Raw genomic sequence first — 7654 nt, 5'->3', positions numbered from 1 at the left:
TTTAGTAAAGTAGCAATATATAAAGTAAATCCACATAAATCATCAGTATTCTTGTGTATCATCAACAAAACCCTGCAAGAAGAGATAGCAAGAGATACCTCATTTAAAATAACCCTAGATAGTATTAAATACTTGGGAGTACACCTGCCAAAAACAAACCCAGGAACTATATGCATGAAATTATTTTTAAAATTATAAAAATAAAGTAAGATTTCAATAATTGGAGAAATATTAATTGTTCATGGGTAGTCAGGGCCAATAGAACAGAAAAGAAAATTTTACCTAAATTAATTTATCTATTCAATGCCATTACAATTAAATTGCCAAAAAACTATTTTACTGAATTAGAAAAAATAACAACAAAATTCATTTGGAAGAGCTAAAAGTTAAGAATATCAAAGGAAATAATTAAAAAATGTAAAGGAGGGGAGGTTTAGTTATATTGTAAGGCAGTAATTATCAAAACTATGTGGTACTGGCTAAGAAATAGAAAGGTAGATCAGTGGAACAGAGTAGACATACAATTTGCAGCAGCAAACAAATATAATAACCTTGTATTTGATAAGGGTAAAGAATTGAGTTTTGGGGCTAAGATTGCATTATTCAGTAAAAAAAAAAAAAAAGAAAAGTAAATTGTTGGGAAAGCTAGAAAGTAGTCTGGCAGAAAGTGGGCATAGACCAATGTCTTACACCATTTACCAAGATAATGTCAAAATGAATACATGACCTAGACATAAAGATATTACAAGAAAATTTGAATAATGTGGGACATATTACTTATCAGACCTAGGGATAGATGAATAACTTATGAATAAACAAGAGATAGAGAGCAGTGTGAATTGTAAATGGATAATTTCAATTATATTAACTTAATAAGATTTTGTACAAATAAAACAAATCTAGTCAAGATCAGAAGGAAGGGAAAATTTATAGACAGTTTCTCAGATAAAGGTCTTATATCTCAAATTATAATATAAAGAATTTTGTCAATCTTTAAGAATTCAAGTCATTGGGGCGTCTAGGTGGCACAGTGAATAGAGCACCGGTCCTGGACCTGGATTCGTATCTGGCCTCAGACACAACACAAAAAATAGCCATGTGACCTTGGGCAAGTCACTTAACCTCAATTCCCCCCCAAAAAAAATAATACAAGTCATTCCCCAAATGATAAATGGTCAAAGGATATGAGCAGGCAATTTTCTGATGAAGAAATCAAAATAATTTATAGTCATATGAAAAAATGTTCTAAATCATTATTGATTAGAGAAATGCAAATTAAAATAAACTTGAGGTAGCTTGCAGTTATCAGATTGGCTAAAAAGATTGAAGAGAAAAGTGACAAATGTTGGAGGGGATGTGGAAAAATTGAGACAGTCACTGCTGGTGGAACTGTGAACTGATCCAATATTTTAGAGAGCAATTTGGAATTATGCCCAATGAGCCATTAAACTGCCTTTGACTCAGTAACACGACAACTAGATCTATTTTCAAAGATAATTGGGGGTGGGAGGAGAAGCTATATGTTCTAAAATATTTATAGCATCTCTCTTTGTGGTGTCTAAGAACTGGAAATTACAGGGATACCCATCAATTGGGAAATGGCTGAACAAGTTGTATTATATGATGATGGAATATTACTATGCTATAAGAAATGATGAGCTCATTGATTTTAGAAAAATATGAATAGACTCCTCACACAAAATAATGAAAAGTGAAATGAGCAGAACCAAGAGAATATTCTATACAATTAACAACAATATTGTTTTAAGAATAACTTTTAGTAACTAAGTCATTTTTTCTATTATAAATAGACAAATATATATTTGATATATAAAACATAATATATATTATATATATTATATATAATAGATATATATTATAGACAAAATATTACAAATAATTAACTACAAAGTTTAAACCTATGAAGGAAGACAGTATTTGTATCCATAGGAAAAAATTGACAAATTAGACGTATAGAATAATTTCACACATACACACACACACACACACCTATTTGTGTCAAATGGTAGCTATCTCAGGGAGGTGGGCAGTGAGGAGGGAAGAAAAAATAAATAAATAAATTTACACTATAACTTTATTATATATTTTAAAAGAATAGCAAGTTGTACATAATTTGTGGTTTCATGACAATCTTTTTTATTATTCTACTATGACATGGAAATGCTTGTTTTATTTCATAAATAAAAATAAAATAAAGAAATAAAAATTTAAAGGACATTAACACTGGTATCTAGGCAAGCATGATTTTTAATGCATTATTTCTATTTAGCAATAGTGGAATAGCCTCCCATGTTCTACCAATCTTGCTAGAGTGACCATCAGACAGTTTTAGATAAAAGACACTGTGCCATCTGTTCAGTAACAACTGGGGCCCAGTAACCATTTTTCAAAGGTTTGAAATATGTGAAATGAAAAAGTAGTGAATAACTTTTCTGGGTAACTTGAGAGTTCTAGTAGCCTAACAGTCATTTATTCTGGCCATCTCCTGGTGTTCCAAGATGTTCCATTCAGCCTGTACTTTATGGACAGAAACTTCCAGAAACATAAACCTTGCAGGATCGTAATGGCCCAAGGGAAGAAATTACTGGACATTCTGTTTTGTATCTTCCAGGATTTGACCCTGTCTTAGGCCCCACTAAAAAGAGGAAGACTTGTAGGTGAATTGGTAAATGGGAGTCATTAAGATTCTCAGGTGGGGTATGTGGGTTCTCTAAAACCTAGACTTCAAAAGTCTCTGGGTTTCATTTTTTGATTTTTAGGAAGCAAGTATCAGTAACTTATTCTAAACTGCCTGGAATCCTTCAGGTTTTACCCAACCACTGTATTTCCAAAAATTTGACTGAGGAGGGTAGACCTTGGATATTCTTAGGGTTGATTCCCAGCCCCTTGTTCCTCTAATGGAGCATCTGATCTAGGGCTTCTCTCTACGTGGCCTGGTCAACATTATGTCATCTGTGTAGTAGTTTATATCAATATCCTCAGGATATTGGGAGGTTTCTTTCAGTTCTCTTCCCATAATAAGGAGGCAATATGAGAGAGAAAAAGATCAATAGGCCTACACACTCACCCTGACCCTGGGCTACCTGGTCTATGACATTGACTAGGTCAAGAAGAACTACAATGATGGGCACAATGACTTTGTTCAGTGCCCTGTAGTGTGTTGTAAGGTACCAACGGCTTTCCTTACAGGCTTACGTGGTTATCTTTAAAAAAAGCTAATATCACAAAGTACTCTAGCTCCTTTTAACTCCAGGACTGGAGAAGAAACATCTTTCACTCCCCATCACCCCCCACCTATTTCAGACCCAATATTGTTTGGTGTTAACTACATGGGATTGGGTAACTAAGGATTTCCACGTGACCTTAGTCACAATAACATGCATAGAGGTTGTTGAAGGGACCTCTGGGCAGACACTGACTTTCAAGATCATATGATATTCCTTCTCTCCATAGTCTACCCTCTGCAGCCTTCCCTGAATGATCCAAATAGCAGAGCTAAAGGGGCCCAAATGATCTGGTGCTGATTTTCTCCACTGTCTATTAGCACCTTCATGGGTTATCAATTGCTTTCTTATCAACCTCATGTTTCAGGAGCTACACCCAAACTCTCTGTGGGGAATAGTGTCATTGTCCTCTGCCCAATAAGAAATTTGATTGGGACTGTCATTTCCCCTCCCTATTCCCAGAGTGTTCTATTAGCTGTTCCTTGGCTTTCAGTCCATCATGCCTAAAAGCTAAGATTTCTGTTTCTAGTTGCTGGATTCACTGGGCCAATTTACTGTCAGTCTTATTATCCTGGTAAGACAATCAACAAAAACAGGGAATGTTGAACTTGGCACTTTCTATGTCATGTTGGAAAGCCTCTCCCAATACCAACTGAGTTAATCACTCTGTATGAGTGAGAAACCCTTCCCTGTCCCACTGAAAGGAATTTCCATACATAATCAGGACTCTTGCTACTGGATACCACAATGTGATATCTAGTCATCTAATTACCCTATCTTACGTATTTGTAATACCCTTCCCACACTAAGCTATGAGCCATGAGACATTGCCCAATTTACTTACTTACTAGTATTACCCAATCACTAACTAATTCAAATGTTAGAGGCTGTTCTAATGCCAGCATCCTGTTATTTTCAGTTTGATTCAGAGATAAAAGGAGTCATTAAACAATTAACAAAAGAATATTTAGAAAAAGCATAGCAAAGATATGTAATAAAGATATGGTGTCACTTGGTTTCTGTAGACTCGCAACCCTTGTTGCTTATATGTAAACTTGTCAGTTAAGTAGGTCTGAGTTTATTGGTCTTCAGACATCATCTACCAAGTCAGTAAGGCTGAAACAACACATGGGTGGAACTTCTTATTTATTCCCTTAAGTAACCAGGAAGTTGGGTCAAGAAAGGCAGGGATCAGTCAGGTCCTAAGGACAGTTTTGTGGATTTTTAAGGAAAACTATTCCCAGTCATAAGGAAATAGGGATGCTCTGGTCCTATCACAGCATCCTAAAATAATGTGTCTTGAAATACAAGCCTAAGTCTCAAAGAAAATAAGTGGAAATTTAACAAAAGGAATAACTCAAGCTATTCTTTCAAAACATCCAAGAATTAAACCTATCAAAAAGAAGTAAAATAATTTTAGATTGGATCAAAAAATATTAGGGAAATGAAATATTTGTTTTTATCTGACAAGGGCTAGACAAGGCCATTACTGTAAGGTGGGCTAGTCATCTGGATATAGTCATTGATAGAGGGTCATTGAAATGGTGATAAGAGCAGTTATGGGCTAATAAGTCTAAGAAGCAAAAGATAAAAGGAGAAAAGAAAGAAGTATAGGAAGATGATATAAATTAATTTTTCAGGGACCCGGGAGGGTCACTTTCAAAGACAGTTGAATTAAGAAGTGTAAAGAATAGGATAAAAAACAGGAATGAGTTCCCCAGATTCCTCTTGTAGAGCATTTCCCCCTGCTGTTCCCATTGAGAATTAACTTATTTAGAAATTATTTCTAGAGCAACTTAGAGAAGGAAAGGAATGGATAATGAATGAAAACAGAATCCACTGAGTTAAATCTAAAAAAGATGAAACTCAATAGGGATAAATGTGAAGTCTTGTATTTGAGTACAAAAAATCAACTTCATAACTATAAGGTGGGGAGGCACAGACAGAAGTTGTTTAGAAAATGATGAATGAATAAATGAATGAGCATTTATTAAGGGCTTAAGTGCAAAGCACCAGGAATATAAATAAAAAAGACAGCCCCTGCTTTCAATGAGCTCACATTTTAATAGAGAAGATTCCACATATAAGAAGAGTTGGTTGTAATGAAATGGCCAGTTAGAAAAAATTACCCCAAGCCCAAGTCAATTATTCTGAGCATCATTTTATTGAGCTGTCTAGCAACAGTCCCCCAAGGAAACCTTGGGAGAGCTGCCCCAACCATCAGGAAAGGGGGAATATTTAAAGTCAGAAACTGAAAAACGGGTGTGGGGAGTAAAGTTAGTTTGACAATGGTAGATAAACAGGACTGTTATAGCCAGGCCTTGATCCGGACAGTTGTATAGCCCTACCCTGACTTATCGGGGGTCCCAGACGTCAGTGTCCTGCCCAGGGTCATTCTGACATCTTATCAGGAAGTATAGCAAGGTGGGTCTCACTATTGTATCGCAAGAGAGGGGCCCCTGGCTAGGCACTTACAAGTTCAGGAAGAATTCAGTAATTTTCCAAACTTGTTACATACCGTGTTTCCCCGATAATAAGACCTATCCCGAAAATAAGCCCTCCCCTTACTGTGTAAGATTCCTCTAAAATAAGCCCTCCCCCGAAAATAAGCCCTATTGAGATTGCTACTGTAGTGAAGGTGATCCCCTGCGCTACACGCTACATTACCGCCCCCTCTGTCTGCACCCCCCCCCCCCCCCCGGTGAAACGCACGCCGTGCTCTGAGCTGCATCCAATCAGAGCTGCAGCAGTGAGCGTGTCATCCTGTTCTTCCCCAGTGATTTGCTTGCTAGCGCCATTGAGAGCAGTGCCGCAGAGGAGAGCTGAGGCAGGACAACATAAGCCCTCCCCTGAAAATAAGCCCTCTGGTGTTTTTCTTTCCAAAAAAAATAATAAGACACTGTCTTATTATCGGGGAAACACGGTACAGGGGCTTAGTATATGAAGCATTGGCATTTCGGTAAGTCATAGGTAAAGATGGGTCCTTGGGATACAGCAGGAAAGGAGATGGTTTAGCCTCTTCTTCAATGCCATTTCTCCTGACATAATTGTAATCAGATTGACTGGTATTAGCCAATGAGAGACCAATCCTCATGAGCATGTGTAGCAATCTCTTCCTGATGCAATTTCTGTGTGGACCTGAACATGTGCAGGCGTTGTTTTTGGATGGTTTACCATGTGAAAGAAAATGAGCCTTTTTATTGACTGCCAAAACAGAAAAGATTATGCATCCAAAAGACACTAATTAGTCAAGGTGAGACTTGCTATATTTCTCTGGAAAGCCTTGGGTCCTCTCCATTCCAGGTGGCTCATGAAATACAAGCCTCCGTTATTTGCCTCTTTATGTTTGTTCTTTTTGGCTTTTAGTTAAAGTTCTGGAGACATCTATGATCTTATGAGCTTAGAAAGGATGAGATGACAAGCCACCAGAGGTCTGGGAACCAGAACCCATGCTGGGATTTATGGCCAATCAAGATAATAAGAAGTTGAGATTTGCATGACCTGACTGACTCAGTAGAGATCTAAGGCAGCCAAGAGGGAATAACAGCAATTCATCAATTAACAATGCTACATTCAGAAGTGAACTTGATGGAGTTAGCAATCACTTTAAATTTCCCTTGTTAGCAATCACTTTAAATTTCAGCCCACTGTCCCTAGGGATCAACAGGGTAAAGAGGAAGATATGCACACACACACCTCCCCCTCCCCCCCCAGGTATTGTGGGTAACATTTGTACTTCTTTTCTTGCATTATCTTCTTAGTGGATATCCCTTTGTAAAAGCTATTTTATGTTAATTGGTTAAATGACACCAGGCAAATGATTGATTTTGGGTAGGATATAACAAAAGGAGGGATTGAGCAAATAACATTAGAAAAAGACATTCTTCCAGCCCCTCAAGGGTACCCCTAGAGCCTTGCTCAGGGACCCAATTTCTCTATGAGAGTGGGAATTGGGAGAAGCATTCTCACAGTTTATAAAGGCCTCAGTCAGGGAAAATAAGTCTAAAGTATTGATAACATTATATCCATCTCTGATGTTGAACCATTTAAAAGTGCTAAACACTCAAATTTTCTTTTCCAGATCTTTAGCAGCTGTGGCTACTAAGGAGATAAGTTGGGGGAGCTCAAAAAACCATTTGCCAGATTGTATCCCAGAAAAATAACTATGAGGGCTGGGCTAGAAGTATGATCAGTGGTCAGGTGACAGGTAAAAAAGGATATTCCCATTCCTGGGCTTTTGGCTTTGCTCTTTAGTTGAAGTTGGTCAGCAGTTGGTGGTGGTAGCAAGAAAGTTAGTTAGGCTCCTTCTCCACAGTGATTGTTTCCCTCAATGATGATTTCAGAACCTGGGCTGGAGGCAAGACCAGTGGTTTGGGGAACACTGCTATTCTCAAGGACCTTGGACTCAG

This window comes from Petaurus breviceps, unplaced genomic scaffold (genome assembly GCF_028583685.1).
Source record: "Petaurus breviceps papuanus isolate PSGF00001 unplaced genomic scaffold, PetGlider_PUasm1.0 90897, whole genome shotgun sequence".
NCBI classification, from domain to species: Eukaryota; Metazoa; Chordata; class Mammalia; order Diprotodontia; family Petauridae; genus Petaurus; species Petaurus breviceps.
Note: the sequence above shows the minus strand (reverse complement) of the source record.